We start from the raw sequence: 24,127 nt of genomic DNA, 5'->3' as shown, positions 1-24,127 counted from the left end.
GGCTACTCGTGTTTTCTTTTGAGAAATATCTGTTCAGGTCTTTTGCCCATATTTTAATCAGGCTATCTCTTATTTTATTTTTGATGAGTTGTAGAAGTTTTAAAATATATTTTAGATATTAATCCCTCATGAGATGTATGCTTTGCAAATATTCTTTCCCAGTCTATAGGTTGCCTTTTCACTCCATTGATTTTTCCTTTGCTGTGCAGAAGCTTTTTAGTTAGATGCAATCCCAGTTGTCTGTTTTTGTTTTTGTTGCTTGTGCTTTTGGGGGCATATCTAAATCATTGCATAGACTAATGTCATAAAGGTTTTCCCCTATGTTTTCTTCTGGTAGTTCTACAGTATCAAGTCTTGAATCCATTTTAAATTGTTTTTTGTATTTGGCATAAAATGAGTCCAATTTCATGCTTCTCATGTAGATATCTGGTTTTCCCAACATTTATTGAAGGGATTATCCTTTTCCTCTTGGTGTTCTTGGTACTGTTGTTGAAGATCAGTTGACCATATATATGTGGATCTATTTCTAGGATGTTTATTCTATTCCATTGGTCAATGTGTTGTTTTTATGACAGTTCCATACTGTTTTGATTACTATAGCTTTGTAATATGTTTTAAGATCAGAAAATGTGATGTCCCGGCATTGATCTCTTTGTTCAAAATTGTTTTGGCTATTTAGGGTCATTTATAGTTACATAGGAATTTTAGGATTCTTTTTCTATTAATGTGAAAAATGTTGTTGGAATTTTAATAGAGATCTGTATATTACTTTGGGTAGTATGGATACTTTAACAATATTAATTCTTCCAACTCATGAACAAAGGATATTTTCCCATTTCTTTGCATCTTCTTCAATTTCTTCCATCAACATTTTATAGTTTTTAGTGTACAGATCTTTCACCTTCTTCGTTAAATTTATTCTTAACTATGTTATTCTTTTTAGTACTATTGTATATGTGATTGTTTTCTTAACTTGTTTTTTTGGATAGTTCATTGCTAGTGTTTATAAATGCAACTGATTTTTGTATGTTGATTTTATATCCTGCAACTTTACTGAATTTATTATTTCTAAGAGCTTTTTGACCAAGTCCAGGGTTTTGTATATATATAAGATCATCTGCAAATAGAGACATTTTTACTTTTTTCTTTCCAATTTGGATGCCTTTTATTTCTTTTTTCTTGTCTAATTTCTTGGGCTAGGCCTTCCAGTACTATGTTGAAAAGAGGTGGTGAGAAAGAGCACCACTGTCTTGTTCCTAATCTTAGAGGAAGACGTAAAGCTTTCAACTTTTCATCATTAAGTCAGATGTTAGCTATAGGATTGTCATATATGGCCTTTATTATGTTGAGGTACATTCCTTCTATACCTAATTTGTTGAGAGCTTTTATCATGAAAGAATTCTAAATTTCATCAAATTCTTTTCTGTATTTATTGAGATGATAATTACCTTTTATTCTATTAATATAGTATAACACAGTGATTGATTTGCATTGTTGAAATATCCTTCCATTCAGGGATAAATCCCATTAGGTCATGGTATATGATTCTTTCAATATGTTGTTGAATTTTGTTTGCTAGTGTTTTGAGATTTTTGCATTTGTTTTCATCAAGGATATTAGACTGTGGTTTTCATTAGTTGTAGTGTCCTCGTCTGGCTTTGGTATTAGGGCAATACTGGCCTCATAAAATGAATTTGGAAGTATTCTCTCCTCTTCAATTTTTTGGAAGAATTTGAAATGGACTGTCATTAATTCTTTAAATGTTTGGTAAAATTCATGAGTGAAACCATCTGTTCTGGTCTTCTTGATGGTTATTGATTCAATATTCAGTATTCTTTTCAGTTATTCTATTTGTTCATGAGTCAGTCCTGGTAGGTTGTGTATTTCTAGGAATTTATCCACTTCTAGGTTACCCAGTTTGTTTATTGTAGTCTCTTTTAATTCTTTTTATTTCTGTTATATTAGTTGTAATGTCTTTCATTTGTAATTTTATTTATTTGAGTCATCTCTTTTATTTTCTTGTTCACTCTAGCTAAAGGTTTGCAAATTTTATTTATATTTTCAAAAGCCATCTTAGTTTCATTGATCTTTACTATCATTTTTCTAGTCTGTATTTCATTTTTTTTCTGCTCTAATCTTTATTATTTCCTTCCTTCAGCTAATGGTAGTTAGTTATTCCTTTCTTAGTTCCTTAAAGTGGAAAGTTAGGTGCTTTATTTGAGATCTTTCTTTTTTCTTAAAGTAGGCATTTACCAATATAAACTTCCCTCTTAGAACTGCTTTTGCTGCATCCCATAAGTTTTGGCATGTTGTATTTCTATATTCATTTGTCTCAGGTAGTTTTTTGTTTCCTTTTGATTTCCTTTTTGACCTTTTGGTTGTTCAGGAGTATGTTAATTTCCACACATTTGTGAAATTTTCAATTTTCTCCTGTTATTGATTGATTTCTAGTTTCCTGCATTGTAGCCAGAAAAGTTACCTGATATGATTTTAATCTTCTTAAATTTGTTAAGACTTTTTTTTTTTTTTTTTTCCTAACATATGGTCTATCCTAGAGAATGTTCCATGTGGGCTTGAAAAGAATGTGTTTTTTGCTGCTGTTGGATGAAATGTTCTGTATATGTCTGTTACATTAATTTGGTCTATAATGTTATCCAAGTCCTTTGTTTCCTCACTGATTTTCTGTCTGAATGTTCTATCTGTTTTTAAGAGTGATGAACTCCCTCAAGAGACAGACCCTTTGTTGAGTTCCATGCCCTGGTTGCTGTAAGACCCTGTTCCTTTTTTGTGCTCTTAGCTTCCCCTAGACTATTCAGCCATGCTGAGCCAATCCCTTCAGTGTCCAGATTAGGGTGAGAAATAAGTGGGTCTCTTGGGTAGCATCCTGCATGGCTGGGAAATCCAGGTGTCCACTGTATTTGCATTTTCCTCTGTGGGAGAGATTGCAACCAAGATCTCTCTTGGCATTGAGCTGTGCCACCTTAGGGGAGGGGTTACATGGGTAAAGAAAAACTAATCTTCTTACCTTCTTCAATGCATTTTGGACTTTTTGATCCAGTAGAGCACTGGAACTTCTCCACTGGACTTGCAGGATTCCACAAAGATATTCTCATTTGTGGTTGGTTATCAAAATTAGTATTTCTGTGGGGATGGGGATGGGGAGATGAGGGCAAAAAGTTCCATTCTGCTATCTTGTGATATCAGTCTCCAAATTTGGAAATTTTTCACTATTATTTCTTCAATACTTATTTAGTCTTATTCTCTTTTGCCTCTCCCTTGAGTATCCTGATGATACAAATGTTAGATACTGTTTTTGTCCCACAGGTTTATGAAGGTATGCACATTTTCTTTTTAGTTTACATTTTCTGTATTGTCCAGAATTGGTGATTTTATTGGTGAGTCCTGAAATTACCTGATTTTATCCTCTGGACATATTATGTTCTGAGATTCTGGATCTTATTATATTTTCTGTTTTGGCTAGCTTTTTGGACACCTCTCTGGTGGAGGAAAGGAGGATTGCACTTCTTTATTATTGCCAAATGGAGGTAAAGTACAGGTTCCCCACTTGGTTTCTATTGACATTTGGGAGGAAGGGTATCGTTGGGGCAAATGAGAGTTCTGGCTCTCCATATGGTCTCCACTGACACAGATGTGAGGTGGACTTAATACCTCCGGGTGATGGCAAAAGTCCCAATTCTTTATTAGGCCTTATTTGATACCACCCTAACAGGTAGGGGGAAAGGATCTCATTACTATTAAGTGTGGAAGTCTAGGCTCCCCACTCAGACTTTGATGTCATAGCTGTGGGTAAAGCCATAGGTTTTTTGTGTTGTTTGTCTAGAATAAAATGGTTATTGTCTAAAAGTTTTCTGTCTTGACAGTTTATCCCTTCCCTCGTCCTTTGGCCTGACAGAACTTTAATCAGCATATTTTATTCTATTTTATTTTTATTTATTTATTTTATTTTGTTTTAGGTCTGTGTTCATCAGCATTTCTAGGTTTTTGGCTTCTTCAGCTCCAAGTCTAGGACATATGTGATGAAAAGAAAACCCAGGAAATTCACTTCTATGTTGTTCCTTCTGTCTTTTAGTCCCACATCATCTTTCTTCTTCCCTCCACCTTTCAGAGTCATCTTACATTGTTTTGCATAAACTGTCCATGGATTTTAGTTTTCTTAGTGGGAGGAATAGGAAAAAAATGTACCTACACCATCTTCCTAGAATTGGAAGTTCTGCTCTTTCATTTCAAAATGAGGCATGCAGTGGCAGTCAGTGGGAGTTGTGGCTTGAAATAGTAGCAAGTGTGTGACACCTCTATCATTAGCAAATTGACCTCAGATATATAAAAAATTTGGATCTCTCCAAAGTGGACCAACACTCTTCTCAAACTATTCTCTGTAAGAAGTTGTTTTATTACAAAAAGCAAATTCCATGGTGGGGAGGGGGGTAGGTGGGTGGGTGGGGTGGGGAGGAAATATATCTTTTGCCTCTTTGTGGTTTATTCAATGCCTACTACTGCTATGGGTGGTGTAGTGTAATGGTTAAAATAAAGGCTCTGAAGTCAGACTGCATGGATTCAACGTCTGGTTTAATCACATGCTAGATTATATGAACTTGGGTGAGTCTCCTAACTTCTCTAAGTTTTCTCAACTGTAAATAGAGATAATAATATTATCTCTCTCACCAGACTGTATGGAACTAAATGAGATTTTAAAAAGCACTTAGCAGAAGGCCTGACATGCCATAAGTGTGCAGCAAATGATAGCTTGTTATTAATATAATATATGAATATGCTATGTACAGTTAATATAGAAACATTAATAAACACTTGTTGAACAGATCTTGTCTCTTTTCCATTATGCCTTGGTTTTAAGCATTGCCTTGTAATGTACTTAAACCTTGTTTGGTATTTCTTCTAACAGAGAACTAATAGTCTTGGGTGGTGAATACTCTTGCACTGTGTCATCATATTCTAATGTGTTATTTTGGCCAACCCATTCCAGCTGGATAGTGGGTAGTGAAAACAAATCCATTTTGTTTCATAAAACACAAAGACTTTGTCAGAGAGGAAACCATTTTTATGTACAAATGAACAATTTCTGATAGTTCAGGTAATTCCAGATAGACAAGAAAGTATTTATGCTTAGGATTTTCCAGAGGAGCTGTCTATACTACTCAGATTCATCCAACTTTCTCACTTTGGCAGTATAGACCTGATTCTAAACATACCATGCAATAAGCTGTACATTTGGCTCAAAGTTTATTCTATATGGTCCAAAATGGCATCAAAATCATTAACTTAATACACATTGACTTGGAAGGAAGAAGAACGCAAATGAAAAATTATTTTTATTGCCAGAGCTGAGTTCTCTTTCAGTGGCTGTGACAACCTAACACCCAAGACAGGCAAGAGGCAGGCATTTTTTATGCTCTAGATGAATTATAGTGGGAAAACATACAGTACTTTTTAATAAAGTTCTGGCTTGTTTAAAAAAATAAATAATTTCCAATATCGAATTTTAAAAATGTTCATTTGCAAGTCTTTCTATTTTTTCTTGCTTCTTTGGCTTTGAATTAAGTCTTTTTGTTGAAATGACAGGTTTTCAAAATACTTTCACTATCATTATGCTTTTTACTTATATTTTTCCAATACATTGGTGTCTCATTTTATGCTTTATAAATTTCCAGAAGACTATGTGACTTTTCTTCACAAACACACTGAAAACAAGACAAGAAGACTCCTTCCCAGTCAGTGCTGCACCACCATATTCTCTACTGTGCTATTTTGGTCAAACCAATATTTTGGTCAAGTAATAAGGGATAAGAAAAAAAATTAATATCATACCATAAATTGTCCTGATAAGACAAAGCAAAAAGTGACTGTGGACTAGGTGAAGCAAACACATGCTATTAGTACTCTAAATAGATAATTAAAAAAAATGATTTTTTTAGAACATTAATTTTTAATGCTTTAATTTTACTCCTTTTTTGTTTTTTATTTATTTTTAACAATCACACTTGGGTTTATCTTTTTATTTTATTTTTTTATTATGTTCAATTAGCCAACATATAATACATCATTAGTTTTTGATGTAGTGTTCAGTGATTCATTAGTTGCATATAATAACACCCAGTGCTCATCATCACACGTGCCCTCCTTAATACCCATCACCCAGTTACCCCACCCCCTCACCCCTCTTCCTTCTGTAACCCTCAGTTTTGTTCCTGGATTCCAAAGTCTCTCATGGTTTCTCTCCCTCTCTGATTTCTTCCCATTCAGTTTTCCCTCCCTTCCTGGGTGGTCCTCCATGCTATTCCTTATGTTCCACATATGAGTGAAACCATATGATAGTTGTCTTTCTCTGCTTGACTTATTTCACTTAGCAAAATACCCTCCAGTTCCATCCTGTCAATGCAAATGGTAGGTATTCATCCTTTCTGATGGCTGAGTAATAGTCCATTGTATATGTGAACCACATCTTTATCCACTCATCTGTTTTAAATTCATTGATATATATATAGCAAAGAACTGATACCATGTTTCTAAGTATGAGAAAATATTAACTTATACTTGGTATTATTCCTGCTAAGGACCTCAATATAATTTGAAGGGCCTGTGTATTATAAATGTTAAGGCCCAGGTGCTACTTCTTTATAGAATAATTTTTGATCTATTAAATAAAATATTAATATATTATTTATATAAAAATGAAAATTGGACATTATAAGAATGTTTTTAAAATACAAATGTATAAATAAAATAAAGGTAAACTGTAATCCTGTAACCAAATGATAACCAAAGTTAGCGTTTTGTAGTATATCCTTCCAAGCATTTTTCTAGTCATATATATAAATTTTTTTGAGGGAGAAGGGGCAGTGGGAGAGAGAGAGAGAATCTGAAGCAGGCTCCATGCCCAGCAGGGAGCCCAATGTGGGGCTTGATCTCACAACCCTGAGATTATGACCTGAACCAAAATCAACAGTCGGATGCTTAACCAACTTAGCCACCCAGGTGCCCTAAAAATAATTATGTATAATAAAAATGAAATAATGCTGTAAATTATTCCATAGCTTAATTTTTATTTATTTATTTTTTAAAATTTAGTTTTAATTCCACTATAGTTAACATACAGTGTTGTATTAGATTCAGGTGTACAATATATTGATTCAACAGTTCCATATGTTATTCAGTGCACATCAAGATAAATGTATGATTAATCCCCTTCCCCTATTTCATCCATTCCCTGATCCACCTCGCCTCTGGTAACCATCTGTTTTTTGTAGTTAAGAGTGTGTTTTTTTGGTTTGTCTCTCTCTCTCTTTTTTTTCCCTTCCTTGTTTGTTTTATTTCTTAAATTCCACATATGAGTGGAATCATATGGTATTTGTCTTTCTTATTTCACTTAGCATTATACTCTCTAGATCCACCCATGTTGTTGCAAATGGAGGTATTTCCCTTGCCTCAGGAGACATACCTAGAAAAAATGTTGCTAAGGCCAGTGTCAGAGAAATTACTCCTTGTGCTCTCTTCTAGGACTTTTATATATATAGTATCATATCATCTTCAAATACCAAAAGTTTTACTTCTTTCTTACCAATTTGGATGCCTTTTTTTCTTTTTGTTGTCTGATTGCTGTGTCTGGGACTTCCAGTACTATGTTGAATAAAAATGGTGAGAATGGACATCCTTGTCTTAGTCCTGCTCTTACAGAAAATCTCTTACTTTTTCACCATTGAGTATGATATTAGATATGGTTGTTTTATTTTATTTTATTTTACTTTAAAGTCAATCACCATACATTACATCATTAGTTTTTGATGTAGTGTTCCATGATTCATTGTTTGCATATAACACCCAGTGCTCCATTCAATAGGTGCCCTCTTTAACACCCATCACTAGGCTAACCCATCCCCCCACCCCCTCCCCTCTAGAACCCTCAGTTTGTTTCTCAGAGTCCATAGTCTCTCATGGTTTGTCTCCCCCTCCGAATGCCCCCCCCTTCATTTTTCCCTTCCTATTATCTTTTTTTTTTTTTTTTTACATACAATGTATTATTTGTTTCAGAGGTAGAGGTCTGTGATTCATCAGTCTTACACAATTCACAGCACTCACCATAGCACATACCCTCCCCAATATCTATCACCCAGCCACCCCATCCCTCCCACCCCCACCACTCCAGCAATCCTCAGTTTGTTTCCTGAGATTAAGAATTCCTCATATCAGTGAGATCTTGATACTTGTCTTTCTCTGATTGACTTTTTTAGCTTAGCATAATACCCTCTAGTTCCATCACTTCATTGCAAATGGCAAGATTTTGGGTTTTTTTTTGATGGCTGCATGATATTCCATTGTGTATATATACCACGTTCTCTTCATCCATTCATCTGTTGATGGACATCTTGGCTCTTTCCACAGTATGGCTATTATGGACATTGCTGCTATAAACATCGAGGCGTGGTTTTTTTCATGTATGACTTCTTTATGTTGAAGTATGTTCCCTCTAAATCCTACTTTGTTGAGAATTTTTATCATGAATGGATGTTGTACTTTGTCATATGCTTTTTCTGCATCTATTGAAATGATCATATGATTTTTATCCTTTCTCTTACTGATGTGATGTATCATCTTGATTGATTTGCAAATATTGACCCACACTTGCATCCTGGGAATAAATTCCACTTGATCGTGGTGAATGATTTTTTTAAATGTGTTCTGGGATTCTGTTTGCTAATATTTTGTTGGGAATTGTTGCATGTATGTTCATCAGAGATATTGGTCAATTTTCTTTTTTGTGGTGTCTTTATCTGGTTTTGTTATCAGGCAATGCTGGCCTCATAGAATGAATGTGAAAGTTTTCCTTTCTCTTCTATTTTTGGGGATAGTTTGAGAATAGGTATTAACTCTTTTAATATTTGGTAGAATTTGCTTGTGAAGCTGTTTGGTCCTGGACTTTTGTTTGTTGGGAGTTTCTTGATTACTGATTCAATTTCATTGCTGATAATCAGTCTGTTCAAATTGTCTATTTCTTCTTGCTTCATTATTTTAGGTTATCTGTTTCTAGGAATTTATCCAGTTCTTCTAGGTTTTCCAATTTATTGACATATAATTTTTCATAACATTCTCTTACAATCATTTGTATTTTTATGGTGTCAGTTGTTATTTCTCCTCTTTCATTTGTGGTTTTGTTTATTTGAGTTCTCTCTCTCTCTGATTAGTCTGGTAAAGGTTTATCAATTTTTTTGATTTTTTTTAAGATTTTGTTTATCTGACAGAGAGAGAGAGCATGAGCAGGGGGAGTAGCATAGGCAGAGAGAGAAGCAGGCTCCCCACTGAGCAAGGAGTCTGATGCGGGGCTCGATCCCAGGAACCTGGGATCATGACTTGAGCTGAAGGCAGACACTTAACCGACTGAGCCACACAGGTACCCCAATTTTGTTGATTTTTCAAAGACCCAGCTCCTGATCTCATTGATCTGTTCTATTATGTTTTGTTTTGTTTTAAAAAAACTGAAAGAAACTAAAAAATTTCTATATCATTTATTCCTGCTGTCATCTTTATTATTTCCTTCCTTCTGCTGGTTTTGGCTTTTGTCCTTTTTCTAGTTCCTTTGGGTATAAGGTTATGTTGTTTATTTGAGATTTTTCTTGCATTTTGAGGTAGGCCTATGTTGCTATAAATTTCCCTCTTAAAATAACTTTGACTCTATCACAAAGATTCAGGACCATGTAGTTTTTTCATTTCTCGCCATGTACTTTTTGATTTCTTCTTTGATTTCTTGGTTGACCCATTCATTGTTTACTAGCATGTTATGTAACCTTAATGTATTTGTGCTATTTTCAGATTTTCAGATTTTTCTTGTGGTTTATTTCTAGTTTCATAGAGTTGTTATCAGAAAAGATTCATAATATAACTTCACTATTTTTTAATTTGTTGCAACTTGTTTCATGGTTTAATATGTGATAAGTTCTGAATATTGTTTCATCTGCACTTGAAAAGAATGTGTATTCTACTGTTTTAGGATGGAATTTCCTGAATATACCAGTTAAATCTATCTAGTCCAATGTGTCATTCAAAGCCACTCTTTCCTTGTTGATTTTTGGTTTGGATGATCAATTCACATCCATTGATGTAAGTGAGGTGTTAAAGTCCCCCACTATTATTGTATTACTATTGATTAGTTCTTTTATGTTAGCCATTAATTGTTTTATGTATTTGGGTACTCTCATGTTGGGTACATATATATTTACAATTGTTATATCTTATTAGATTGTCCCCCTTATTATTATATAGTGTCCTTCTTTGTCTCTTGTTAAAGTTTATTTTGTCCCTTTACATTGATTTGCTGCTCTAGTCTTTTAGTAAGCAGTTATACACATGGGAGAGAACAATAGGCTGTTGTAAATGGAGTTGGAGTAACATTTTCATCTCTTCTGTGAAGTCCAGATATTGATTTTATGTCTGAATGAACTATGTAAGCAGGATTCAGTCAAGGTGATTATGATGAATTTCTATATAGACTGATTTTATAAAAATGTTGATTTAAGGGCACCTGGGTGGCTCAGTTGGTTGGGTGACTGCCTTCGGCTCAGGTCATGATCCTGGAGTCCCAGGATCGAGTCCTGCATCAGGCTCCCTGCTCGGCGGGGAGTCTGCTTCTCCCTCCGACCCTCCCCCTTCTCATGCTCTCTCTATCTCATTCTCTCTCTCAAATAAATAAAACCTTTAAAAAAAAATGTTGATTTAAGAATTTCACTTTTTTATTTTTATTTATTTATTTTTTTTATTTATTTATCTGAGAGAGAGAATGGGAGACAGAGCATGAGAGGGGGAGGGTCAGAGGGAGAAGCAGACTCCTTGCTGAGCGGGGAGCCCGATGCGGGACTCGATCCCGGGACTCCAGGATCATGACCTGAGCCGAAGGCAGTCGCTTAACCAACTGAGCCACCCAGGTGCCCCTTTCACTTTTTTAAAAAAATAGCACTAAGACTCATACATCTGCACCAATTATCTTATGTGGGGCAAATGGTTTCACATGTGATGAGATGAAGCACTCTTTACATGATGCCCTTTGGGATTGGTTCCACGTGGGGATGCTGTAGAAGCAGCCCCCTCCATGTACCTTGAAAACTAAACAACCAGCATGGGGTCTCAAAAACAGCTTGCTATTGCGGAGTTTGCAAGATCTTTTCTTATTATTCCTAACACACTGGCAGTTAATGCTGCCCCAAACTCCACAGATCTCACTGCAAAGTTAAGAGCTTTCCATAATGAGGCTCAAGTTAACCCAGAATGCAAAAATCTCAAATGGATTGGTCTTGATTAGGTCAGTGGTAAACCTCGAGAGAACAAATAAGCAGGGATATTTGAACAAACCATAGAGAAAGTTAAGAGTTTGAAATTTGTGACAGAAGCTTCAATTACCATTCTTCAAATTGATGATCTTATCAAATTATACCTGGAAAGGAAAGATAAGCATGGAGGTTATGAAGATGTCATTCACTCAGGAGCCCTTGATGACTGAGCTGATTTCTCTTTGATTGATAACAACATTAGTTGCCATTATCTTGTACCTTGAGTATTGCACATTAAAAATAGCGAGCTGTCAAAAAAAAAAGTCTAGTTTGTCTGTTATTAGTATTGGTACCCTGGCTTTCTTTTGACATACATTTGCATGATAAATGCAAATCTCCATTCCCTCACTTTCAATCTGCCTGTGTCTTTAGGTCTGAAATGAGTCTCTTGTAGGCAGCATTATCTATTCCATCATCCATGTTATTTGATTGGAGAGTTTAGTCCATTTACAAAGGAAGTAATTATTGATATGTATTTATTGCCATTTTGTTACTTGTTTTATGGTTGCTTTAATAGTTCTCTGATCCATTCTTCTCTTGCTCTCTTTCATGATTTGCTGGCTTTCTTTGGTGATGTACTTGGATTCCTTTCTCTTTGCATACTTATTACTGTTTTTTGATTTGTGGTTACCATTGATTGTGTATAACAGCTTATTCATATAACAGTCTATATTAGGTTTATGGTTGCCTAAATTTGAACCCATTCTTTACTCCTCTTTCCCCACATTTTAGGTATATGGTGGCATATTTTACATCCTTTTATTTTGTGAATCTCCCTGACTGATTTTTATAGATACATATATTTTTACTGCTTTTGTGTTACTACTTTTCATACTCTTATAATCTTTCCTTTCCACTCAAAGAGTACCCTTTAACATTTCTTTTTTTTTTTTTTTTTAAGATTTTATTTATTTATTTGACAGAGAAAGAGAGAGACAGCAAGAGAGGGAACACAAGCAGGGGAGTGGGAGAGGGAAGCAGGCTTCCCGTCAAGAAGGGAGGCCGGTGTGGGGCTCAATCCAGGACCCTGGGATCATGACCTGAACCTAAGGCAGATGCTTAATGACTGAGCCACCCAGGCACCCCCCCACCCCCTTAACATTTCTTACAGGGCTAGGTTAGTAGTAATGAATTCCTTTAGCTTTTGCTTGTCTGAAAAACTCCTTATCTCTTCTATTCTGAATGATAGCATTGGTGGATCGAGTTTTTTTGACTGTGGATTTCCTTTCAGCACTTTGAATATTTCATGCTCCTCTCTTCTGGCCTGCTAAGTTTTTGCTGAAAAATCCTCTGATAGCTTTATGAAGTTTCCTTTGTATGCAACTGTCTTTTCTCTTACTGCTTTTAATTTTCTCTTTATCATTACATTTTGCCATTTTAATTACTATGTATTTTGGTGTGGATCTTCTCATGTAGACTTTGTTGGGGGATCTCTGTACTTATTGGATTTGGATATCTGTTGCCGTCCCCAGATTAGGGAAGATTTCAGCTATTATTTCTTTTTATTTTATTTTATTTATTTTTACTTTTTATCAAATTCAATTAGCCAACATATCATTAGTTTTAGATGTAGTGTTCAATGATTCATTAGTAGCAGATAACACCCAGTGCTCATCACTATTATTTATTTTTTTAATTTAATTTAATTTTATTATGTTACGTTAGTCAACATACATTACATCATTAGTTTTTGATGTAGCATTCTATGATTCATTGTTTGAGTATAACACCCAGTGCTCCATTCAATACATGCCCTCCTTAATGCCCATCACCAGGCTAACCCACCTCCCCACCCCCATCCCCTCTAAAACCCTCATTTTGTTTCTCAGAGTCCATAGTCTCTCATGGTTTGTATCGCCGTCCGATTCCCCCCCTTCATTTTTCCCTTCCTACTATCTTTTTTTTTTTTTTTTTAACATATAATGTATTATTTGTTTCAGAGGTAGAGGTCTGTGATTCATCAGTCTTACACAATTCACAGCACTCACCATAGCACATACCCTCCCCAATATTTATCACCCAGCGACCCCATCCCTCCCACCCCCCACCACTCTAGCAATCCTCAGTTTGTTTCCTGAGATAAAGAATTCCTCATATCAGTGAGACTTGATACTTGTCTTTCTCTGACTGACTTATTTAGCTTAGCATAATACCATCCAGTTCCATCACATCATTGCAAGTGACAAGATTTCGGTTTTTTGTTTGTTTTTTTAATGGCTGCATAATATTCCATTGTGTGTATATATATATATATACCATGTCCTCTTTATCCATTTATCTGTTGATGGATATCTTGGCTCTTTTGATAGTTTGGCTGTTGTGGACATTGCTGCTATAAACATTGGGGTGCTCATGCCACTTCGGATCACTACATTTGTATCTTTGGTGTAAATACCAAGTAGTGCAATTGCTGGGTCATAGGTAGCTCTTTTTTCAACTTTTTGAAGAACCTCCATACTGTTTTCCAGAGTGGCTGTACCAGCTTGCATTCCTACCAACAGTGTAGGGGGTCCCCCTTTCTCTGCATCCTTGCCAACATCTGTCATTTCCTGACTTGTTAATTTTAGCCCTTCTGACTGGTGTGAGGTAGTATCTCATTGAGGTTTTGATTTGGATTTCCTTGATCCTGAGTGATGTTGAGCACTTCCTCATGTGTCTGTTGGCCATTTGGATGTCTTCTTTGGAAAACTGTCTGTTCATGTCTGCTGCCCATTTCTTGATTGGATTATTTGTCTTTGGGTGTTGAGTTTAATAAGTTCTTTATAGATTTTAGATACTAGTCCTTTATCTGATGAGTCATTTGCAAATGTCTTCTCCCATTCTGTCGGTTGTCTTTTGGTTTTGTTGACTGTTTCTTTTGCTGTGAACTCCCAATAGTTCATTTTTGCCCTTGCTTCCCTTGCCTTTGGTGATCTTTCTAGGAAGAAGTTCCTGCAGCTAAGGTCGAAGTGATTGCTGCCTGTGTTCTTCCCTAGCATTTTGATGGATTCTTGTCTCACATTTAGGTCTTTCATCGATTTTGAGTCTATTTTTCAGTGTGGTGTAAGGAAATGGTCCGGTTTCATTCTTCTGCATGTGGCTGTCCAATTTTCCAACATCATTTTTTGAAGAGACTGTCTTTTTTTCCATTGGACATTCTTTGCTGCTTGGTCAAAGAGTAGTTGACCATAGAGTTGAGAGTCCATTTCTGGGCTCTCTATTCTGTTCCATTGATCTATGTGTCAGTTTTTGTGCCAGTACCATACTGTCTTGATGATTACAGCTTTGTAATAGAGCTTGAAGTCCGGAATTGTGGTGCCACCAGCTTTGCTTTTCTTTTTCAACATTCCTCTGGCTATTCAGGGTCTTTTCTGGTTCCATACAAATTTTAGGATTATTTGTTCCATTTCTTTGAAAAAAGTTGATGGTATTTAATAGGGATTGCATTAAATGTGTAGATTGCTCTAGGTAACATTGACATCGTCACAATATTTGTTCTTCCAATCCATGAGCATGGAACGTTTTTCCATTTCTTTGTGTCTTCCTCAATTTCTTTCATGAGTATTTTATAGTTTTCTGAGTACAGATCCTTTGCCTCTTTGGTTAGATTTATTCCTAGCTATCTTATGGTTTTGGGTGCAATTATAAATGGGATCAACTCCTTAATTTCTCTTTCTTCTGTCTTGTTGTTGCTGTATAGAAATGTCACTGATTTCTGTGCATTGATTTTCTATCCTGTCACTTTACTGAATTCCTGTATGAGTTCTAGTAGTTTTGGGGTGGAGTCTTTTGGGTTTTCCACAAAAAGTATCACATCATCTGCAAAGAGTGAGTGTTTGACTTCTTCTTTGCTGAATCAGATGCTTTTTATTTCTTTTTGTTGTCTGATTGCTGTGGCTAGGACTTTTAGGACTGTGTTGAACAGCGTTGGTGATAGTGGACATCCCTGCCATGTTCCTGACCTTAGGGGGAAAGCTCTGTTTTTCCCCATTAAGAATGATATTGGCTGTGTAGTTTTCCTAGATGGCTTTTATGATATTGAGGTATGTACCCTCTATCCCTATACTGTGAAGAGTTTTAAGAAAGGATGCTGTCCTTTGTCAAATGCTTTTTCTGCCTCTATTGAGAGGATCATATGGTTCTTGTTCTTTCTTTTATTAATGTAGTCTATCACATTGATTGATTTGCGGATGTTGAACCAACCTTTTCCTGCAGCCCAGGAATAAATCCGACTTAGTTGTGGTGAATAATCCTTTTAATGTACTGTTGGATCCTATTGACTGTTATCTTGGTGAGAATTTTTTATCCATGATCATCAGGGATATTGGTCTGTAATTCTTTTTGATGGGGTCTTTGGTTTTGGGATCAAGGTAATGCTGGCCTTATAAAATGAGTTTGGAAGTTTTCCTTCCATTTCTATTTTTTGGAACAGTTTCAGAAGAATAGGTATTAATTCTTCTTTAAATGTTTCGTAGAATATCCCTGGGAAGCCATCTGGCCCTGGCTCTTGTTTGTTGGGAGATTTTTGATGACTGCCTCAATTTCCATAGTGGTTATAGGTCTGTTCAGGTTTTCTATTTCTTCCTGGTTCAGTTTTGGTAGTTGATACATCTCTAGGAATGCCTCCATTTCTTCCAGATTATCTAATTTGCTGACATATAGTTGCTCATATGTTCTTACAATTTTTTGTATTTCTTTGGCACTGTTTGTGATCTCTACTCTTTCATTCATGATTTTATTTATTTGGGTCATTTCTCTTTTTTCTTTGATAAGTTTGGCCAGGAGTTTATCAATCTTATTATTTCTTTCAAAGAACTAGCTCCTAGTTTGTTGATCTGTTCTACTCTTCTTTTGGTTTCTATTTCATTGATTTCTGCTCTGGTGGGTTTAGGCTTTATTTGCTGTTCTTTCTCCAGGTCCTGTAGGTGTAGGGTTAGGCTGTGTATTTGAGACCTTTCTTGTTTCTTGAGAAAAGCTTGTATTGCTATATACTTTCCTCTTAGGACCGCCTTTGCTGCATCCCAAAGATTTTGAACAGTTGTGTTTTCATTTTCATTGGTTTCCATGAATTTTTTAAATTCTTCTTTAATTTCCTGGTTGACCCATTCATTCTTTAGTAGGATGCTCTTTAGCCTCCATGTATTTGAGTTCTTTCTGAATTTCCTCTTGTGATTGAGTTCTAGTTTCAAAGCATTGTGATCCAAAAATACCCAGGGAATGATCCCAATCGTTGGTACCGGTTGAGACCTGATTTGTGACCTAGGATGTGATCTAATTTGGAGAATGTTCCATGTGCACTGGAGAATAATGTGTATTCTGTTGCTTTGGGATGGAATGTTTTGAATATATCTGTGAAGTCCATCTGGTCCAGTGTGTCATCTAAAGCCTTTATTTCCTTGTTGATCTTTTGCTTAGATGATCTGTCCATTTCAGTGAGGGGGGTGTTAAAGTCCCCTACTTATTGTATTGTTGTTGATGTGTTTCTTTGATTTTGTTATTAATTGGCTTAAATAATTGGCTGCTCCCATGTTAGGGGCTTAGATATTTACAATTGTTAGATTTTCTTGTTGGATAGACCCTTTAAGTATGATATAGTGTCCTTCTTCATTTTTTATTATAGTCTTTGGTTTAAAATTTAATTTGTCTGATATAAGGTTTGCCACCCCAGCTTTCTTTTGATGTCCATTAGCATGGTAAATGGTTTTCTATCCCCTTACTTTCAATCAGGAGGCATCTTTGGGTCTAAAATGAATCTCTTGCAGGCAGCATATTGATGGATCTGTGTCTTTGGACTGGGGATGTCTTTGGGTCTAAAAGGAGTCTCTTACAGGCAGCATATCGATGGGTCTGTGTCTTTTGATTGGGGTGTTTAGCCCATTTACATTCAGGTTAACTATTGAGAGATAGGAATTTAGTGCCATTGTATTGCCTGTGAGGTGATCGTTATTGTATATTGTCTCTGCTCCTGTCTGGTCTATGTTACTTTTAGGCTCTCTCTTTGCTTAGAGGACCCCTTTCAATATTTCTTGTGGGGCTGGTTTGGTGTTTGCAAATTCTTTTAGTTTTTGTTTGTCCTGGAAGCTTTATATCTCTCCTTCTATTTTCAATGACAGGCTAGCTGTATATAGTATTCTTGGCTGCATTTTTTTCTCGTTTAGTGTTCTGAATATATCATGCCAGTCCTTTCTGGCCTGCCAGGTCTCTGTGGATCAGTCTGCTGCCAATCTAATGTTTCTATCATTGTAGGTTACAGACCTCTTGTCCCGAGCTGCTTTTGGAATTTTCTCTTTGTCTCTGAGACTTGTAAGTTTTACTATTAGATGTCAAGGTGTTGACCTATTTTTACCGATTTTGAGGGAGTTCTCTGTGCCTCCTAGATTTTGATGCCTGCTTCCTTCCCCAAATTAGGGAAGTTCTTTGCTATAATTTGCTCCAATATCCCTCTGCCCCTCTCTCTCTTTCTTCTTCTTCTGGGATCCCAATTATTCTAATATTGTTTTGTCCTATGGTATCACTTATCTCTCAAATTCTCCCCTCATGATCCAGTAGTTGTTTATCTCTCTTTTTCTCAGCTTCTTTTTCTCCATGATTTGGTCTTCTATATCACTAATTCTCTCTTTGGCCTCATTTATCCTAGCAGTTAGAGCCTCCATTTATTATTACACCTCATTATTGGCCTTTTTGATTCCGACTTGGTTAAATTTTAGTTCTTTTATTTTCCAGAAAGGATTCTGTAGTTTCCTCTATGCTTTTTTCAAGTTCAGCTAGTATCTTTATTATCGTCATTCTGAACTCTAGTTCCAACACCTTACTAATGTCTGTATTGATCAGGTCCCTGGCAGTCAGTACTGCCTCTTGTTTTTTTTTTCGAGGTGAGTTTTTCCATCTTGTCATTTTGTCCAGAGGAGAATAGATGGATGAGAGAACAAAATGCTAATAGAGTAACAATGACCCCAGAAAAAATATACACTAAACAAATCAGAAGAGACCCGAAACTGGGGGGGGGGGGGGAAGAAGAAAGAAAGAAAGAAAGGAAGAAAAGAGGTGGCTCAGTCATTGGGCATCTGCCTTCAGCTCAGGTCATGATCCCAGGGTCCTGGGATAGAGCACCACATTGGGCTTCCTGCTTGGCAGGAAGCCTGTTTCTCTCTCTCCCACTCCCCTTGCTCGTGTTCTCCTGTTGCTGTGTCTTTCTCTGTCAAATAAATCAATAAAATATTAAAAAAAAAAGAATATGATCAAATATGATCAGGTTGGTGAATAGATCAGTGCCACACACTAGATTTTGGGCATATTTTGGTCTGTTAGAAGAAAGTGCCTCCCAGAATTTTAAAGAAAGAAAAACTTATATATGTACAAAAATAAGGGTAAATACGATGAAGGGATGGAATATGACGTAAAGATGATAATTATAAAAGATTTTATAAAAGGAATTGATAAGATAAGAAGTTGCTTGGAAAAGGAAAGGAGAGAAATTAAAAAAAAAAGGGGGAGAGAATGTGATCAGGCAGGAGACTAGAATAAAGCCATACACTAGAGATTTAGGATATATTTTGGTCTGTTAGAAGAAACTGTATCCCAAAATTTTAAAGAGAGAACAACTTATATATATATATAAATCAGGTTAACTACAATTAAGGGATAGAATATGACTCTAAAAATGAAAAATAAAAATCTTAAAAAAAAGGGATTGATAAGTTGTTGGTTGAAAAAGGGAAAATAAAAAATTTAAAAAAATATAGAAAAAGACAAAAATGAAGAAAATTTATAAAATTAACTTTGAAAGACTAAAGAATCATGGGGAAAAATGCCATGAATTCTATGTGCTGCATTCCCCTAGTGCTGGAGTTCTGTCATTCTCATTGATCGGTAAACTTGGTCTTGGCTGGCTGTTCTTGCTGATCTTCTGGGGGAGGGGCCAGTTGCAGTGATTCTGAAATGTCTTTGCCGGAGGCGAAATTGCACCACCCTTGCCTATGGCCGGGCTAAGTAATCTGCTTGGGTTTGCTCTTGGGAGTTTTGTTCCTTGCAAACTTTCCTCACAGCTTTGGAGACGAGAGTGAAAATGCTGTCCTCCCAATCACACCCCAGAGGAACTGAGAACTGGGGCCCCACTCCTCAGTACACCCCCAGAGAAAAGCAATCACTCCTGTCTCTCTGGTCTCCAGCCGCACTCCGTGCTCACCCAGCCTGTGACCAAGCATTTCTGTCTCTGGCACATGACTCTGGAGTCTGCAACCCAGCAGATTCCTGTGGTGCACTCCCGTGCTGCTCCTCCCCAGGGAGGAAGGGCAGTCTCCCCAGATCTGCCACTTGTTAGGTCCTTGCTCAAAGAATAGTGGCCCAACTATGCCACAGATCATGGTTTATGACAGCCCCAAGCTGAGAGCCCACTCTTCAGCTCCATCTTTGCAGCCAGCTTCCCTGCTCTGATACTTAGGAGCTCTGCCACACTCAGGCACCCCTGGTCTTTCTGTGATGCCAAGAGTCCTGAGATCACACTGTCCCAGCAAGGGTTCCACTTCCTGCTTAGCCACTGGAGCGACATCCCTCAGCAGAGCAGACTTCTAAAAGTTCCAATTTTGTGCTCCACTGCTCTATCACTTGCCGGTATTGGCTGACAGAGGATCCCTCCCTCCGTGGTCTATCTTCCTGTATATGGCCTCAGATCCACTTCTCTGCACGTCCTACCTTCCAGAAAGTGGTCGCTTTTCTGTTCAGAGAGTTGCTGCTATTCTTTTCTTCGATCTCCTATTGAGTTTGTAGGTGTTCAGAATGGTGTGATACTTATCTAGCTGAATTCCTGGGAACGGATGAAATTTAGGTCTCATACTCCTCCGCCATCTTGCTCCTCCTCCCCATCACTATTATTTCTTCAAGTAAATTTTCTGCCCCCGTTTCTCCCTCTTCTTCTTCCCGGATCCCTATAATACTTGATGGAGTCGCTGAATTCTCTGTCTATTCTCATTTTACATAATTGTTTTCCTCTTACTTGTTCAGCTTGATTACTTCCATTATTCTGACTTCTAGGTCACTAATTTTTTCCTCTGTTTCCTTTAACCTGCTATTTATTCAATCTAGTGTATTTTTAATTTCATTTATTGTGTTGATCTCTGATTGGTTCTTTTTTATCTCTTTGTTTATGGTCTCATTGTTGTACTCCACTCTTTTCTCAAGTCCAGTGAGTATCTTTTTGAATATTATTTTAAATTCTCTACCAGGTGTATTATTTATATGCATTTCACTTTGGTCTGTTGCTGTGGTTTTGTCCTATTCTTTCATTTGGGACCCATTCCTCTGTCTCCTCATTTTTTTTTTTTCTGTCTGTTTCTCTGTGTATTAGGAAAGTCAGCTGTGTTTCTTGCTCTTGAAAATAATGGCTATATGAAGAAAAGGTCCTGTAGTGCCCTGCAATGCAGCGTCCCCAGTTACCCAGAACCTAGTGCTTCAGAGGGTATTTTCTATGTATATTACATGCACCCTGAAGTTTTGTCCTGGTCGATTTTTCCTTCAGCCCAGTCATCTACAAAGGCTCTCTTTGGCTGTTGTAGGCAGAGTTTGGTCCCCAGTTGGGACGGAGCGCCCAGATTTACCAAGGTATGCCTTAAGCTTCTGCAGAGCCCAGTGCTGCCACTGCCACCACCAAAATGCATGGGTTGGGAGATATGGTATTGGCACTGGTCTTCTGGGGGAGGGGACCTGTAGCACTGGGACTGAGGCAGGCATGACTGGGAAGGGTGGATTTGCTGAAGAACTGGGGGGAGGGGGCAGAGCTTGATGTAAGCAAGTTAGTGAACATGGGCACTGCATGGTTCCTATAGGTGGCCATGTGTTTATGCTGAGGAGCAGGGGATGGAGATATCACCTGACAGCTCCTTTGTTCCTGGAGGAGTCTCCTTCTGAGATGAGTAAATAATTCTCCCTCCCGTATGCCCCAGGAATTTTTCAAACAGCTGCTTATATCCTGTATCTCTGTGGGCTGTTTGTTATGCTGTCTCTTTAGGGTAGGGGACTAAGCTTCCTATTGCCCTCCAGGCTTTCCCAGAACTGAGCCCACTAATTTTTAAAATTCTAGGCTGTAAGTCCCTTTAGTTGTAAAAACTCACAAAATCCATCCCCTCTCGCTTTCAAAGCCAGATGTTATAGGGATCTGTGTTACCCATGCTGACTCCCTGGTGTGATAGTCTGTTTCTCACCCTTCCCCATGCCTGCATCCCCCTCCCAACCACAGATAGCAGCAGTCCATTTCATTCCCCACCACATCTCCATCCTTCCTACCCTCTTTGATGTGGCCTCTTCTCTACCTTTAGTTGTGGAGTTTATTCTGCCAGTCTTCTGGTTGTTTTCTGGGTTATTTACACTGATGCTAGTGTTACCTAATTGTATCCATGGGATGAGGTGATCTTAGGGTCCTCCTATTCTGCCAATCTCCCAGCCTGTCTTCTATAGGTTAATTAACAATTTTTAATTGTTATATGACTATTTTAATTACAATGTGTATTTACATTATCATTTTTAGTGACTACAAAATATTTATCATAATTTAGCAAAATCTGAAATAATGGATGATCAAGTTTTCTGGGGGCAAAGACTTTTAGAAAAATTCCTAAAATGAAATAATTATTCATATATCTTTATGTAACTCCTGTATTTCCTTAGGATAAGCTATTGGGAATGAGATTGCTGGATCAAAGAGAAATAACTTTTAAAGTGATTGGCACAGATTGAGAAATTGTTTCCCAGGGAGTTTGCATTTACTTATGTTTACAACAACAGTGTACCTGTTTCTTTACACAATATTATTGTTAAAAGTCATCATTCAGCTTTTTATTCCTTGCTAAATTGGTGAGAGGGAAATAATAGTACATAGAGTTAGAATAAAGTTTCTATTTTAATTCTAAAATTATATATATTCATTCACTATTTGATTATTGCTTTTAAAAATTAAATTCTGCAGCTCATGCTTGACCCTAAGGGCAAATCTAGACATACACATATTTTAGATATAGAACAATTACTTTTTCTAGCCTCCCAATTTTTGTCAAATTCAAAACATCCAATAGACTCTTTGTGGAGAAAATTTACATTTGTTTAGGCCACTTGCTTTATCCATTGACAGAAAAAAGAAAGATTAGATAGTAAAATAGTAATTTTATATCTTGTTTATATTTTGTTATTTATTGAGAGTTCTGTGTTCCATGTGCTGAATTAAACTTTTTACATGAATAGTCTATGTTTTCCTTATCCATTCTTACTTACATAGTTAAGTATCCCCATTGTAAAAGGTGTCATGGCACTAAGTGATAAAACCATAACCTGTGTCCAAGTTTGTGTGGGACCAGAGTTGGAATTATTAAAAATTGCAATATACTACTTTTTCTAAAGTGGTCTTACGCTAATGATGATATGAATCAATTCTTTCTTGATGATGGAAGAAAGATAATTAATGTCATCACATGATACATCTGGTAGCAATGTTTTATTCCTTCATCAGAAAGCTAAAGAATGAGAGGGGAGGGGATTGTCTGCTATTTTTTGCTTTCTTCAGTTCCTTTTCTTGCTGCCAGATTTCTGTTTAAGCCAGTCACTCAGGGCACAGTGGTTTGTGTGAGAGCTAATACTCTTCTTTTCCCATGGGCACTTGTCCATCCCTGTTCTGTTTCTCTTCATCTTTTCTTGGGGCAACATGTAATCTGCCAGGCCTAACTCATTATTCACCCTGGGGCCTGTATGTTTGCCAGAAGTCAGAACACTGGCCTGTGTCGTTATGTGGTCCTTGGTCTCTGCCCTCTGGAAGTCTAGGGTGAGAGATCCTGTCACACTGGAAAGCATTAATCCTGCTGTCTCTCAAGCCACCAGTCATGTTCCATTGGACCGCAAGCCAAGTTTTCTCCCCACTCTATAGAAAGCAGTAGCATACCAGCCAAGATGTGGCTGGGGCTTCTGTTGTTTATAGACTTGCAGAACCCATGAAATGGGGGCATAACTGTCAACAGGTATCTCCAAATATTTCTTACAATTTAACCTTTGTTTTCCTTTATGAAAATAAGTTTTCCACTGTGCAAATCTGAATCTGTAGCAACCCTTGCACAAAAGTGTACATTTACCCTCATATTTTCCCATCTTTGAGACTAGCAGAATGGGAATTCTATATAGCCAGAATTATACTGATTTACACAAAAAGAGGGACTTTGTTCATTTACTCCTCTCACAAATATTCAGTGGGGACTGAATGTATGCCAGACACAAGAAATAGAGGGGTGAACCAGACAGACTAGAAGCTCCCTTCATGGGATGGCATTGGGGTAAGGAGGCAGCAATAAACGAATAACCAAATAAATAAGATTTTTTATGCATGCTATGAAATAAATAAAAGTAAGATGTTGTCATAGAAAGTGATGGTTTAGGGTGGTGGGAAAGCCTACTTACAATTGAATGTCAGTGAGGAAGTGACATTTGAGCTGAGACTGAGTGACTAGAAGGCACCAGCTATGCAGAGGTCTAGAAACAGACAACTCTAGAATGAGGGAAAAACAAGGACAAACACTCCAAGGAGGGAAAGATTTTGGCCCATTTTAGGAGGGCAATTTGGCAAGAACACAGGGAGTGAAGGATAAAGGAGGGAGAAGTCACAGGTAAGGGCAAGTCAGATTGCGTAGGACCTCATGGGCCATGGAATTTAGAATTTATTCTAAATGCAGTAGACAACTACTGAAGAATTTGATGTGGGAGTTTAAAAAAAAATTGTTTCATGTTTTTAAAACATTACTCTGGCTTTTATGTGGATTATAAAGGAG

At 37.0% G+C, this 24,127-nt stretch overlaps 1 protein-coding gene and 1 non-coding gene across 6 annotated transcripts in view; both read left to right on the top strand.

Moving 5' to 3' along the window:
- DCBLD2 (discoidin, CUB and LCCL domain containing 2) overlaps positions 1-24,127 on the top strand; it is an 803,840-nt gene that overhangs the window by 228,353 nt on the left and 551,360 nt on the right. The window lies entirely within an intron of this gene.
- Positions 10,328-10,449, top strand: LOC123835051 (small nucleolar RNA SNORA20). Its single transcript, XR_006788610.1, has one exon. It is a non-coding gene; the product is annotated as a small nucleolar RNA SNORA20 (small nucleolar RNA).

The sequence above is a fragment of the Mirounga angustirostris genome, unplaced genomic scaffold, assembly GCF_029215605.1.
Source record: "Mirounga angustirostris isolate CCGP_5_RB_7025 unplaced genomic scaffold, mMirAng1.0.hap1 SCAF_1, whole genome shotgun sequence".
In the NCBI taxonomy this organism is placed as follows: Eukaryota; Metazoa; Chordata; class Mammalia; order Carnivora; family Phocidae; genus Mirounga; species Mirounga angustirostris.
This window is presented reverse-complemented; position numbering and strand designations above follow the sequence as displayed.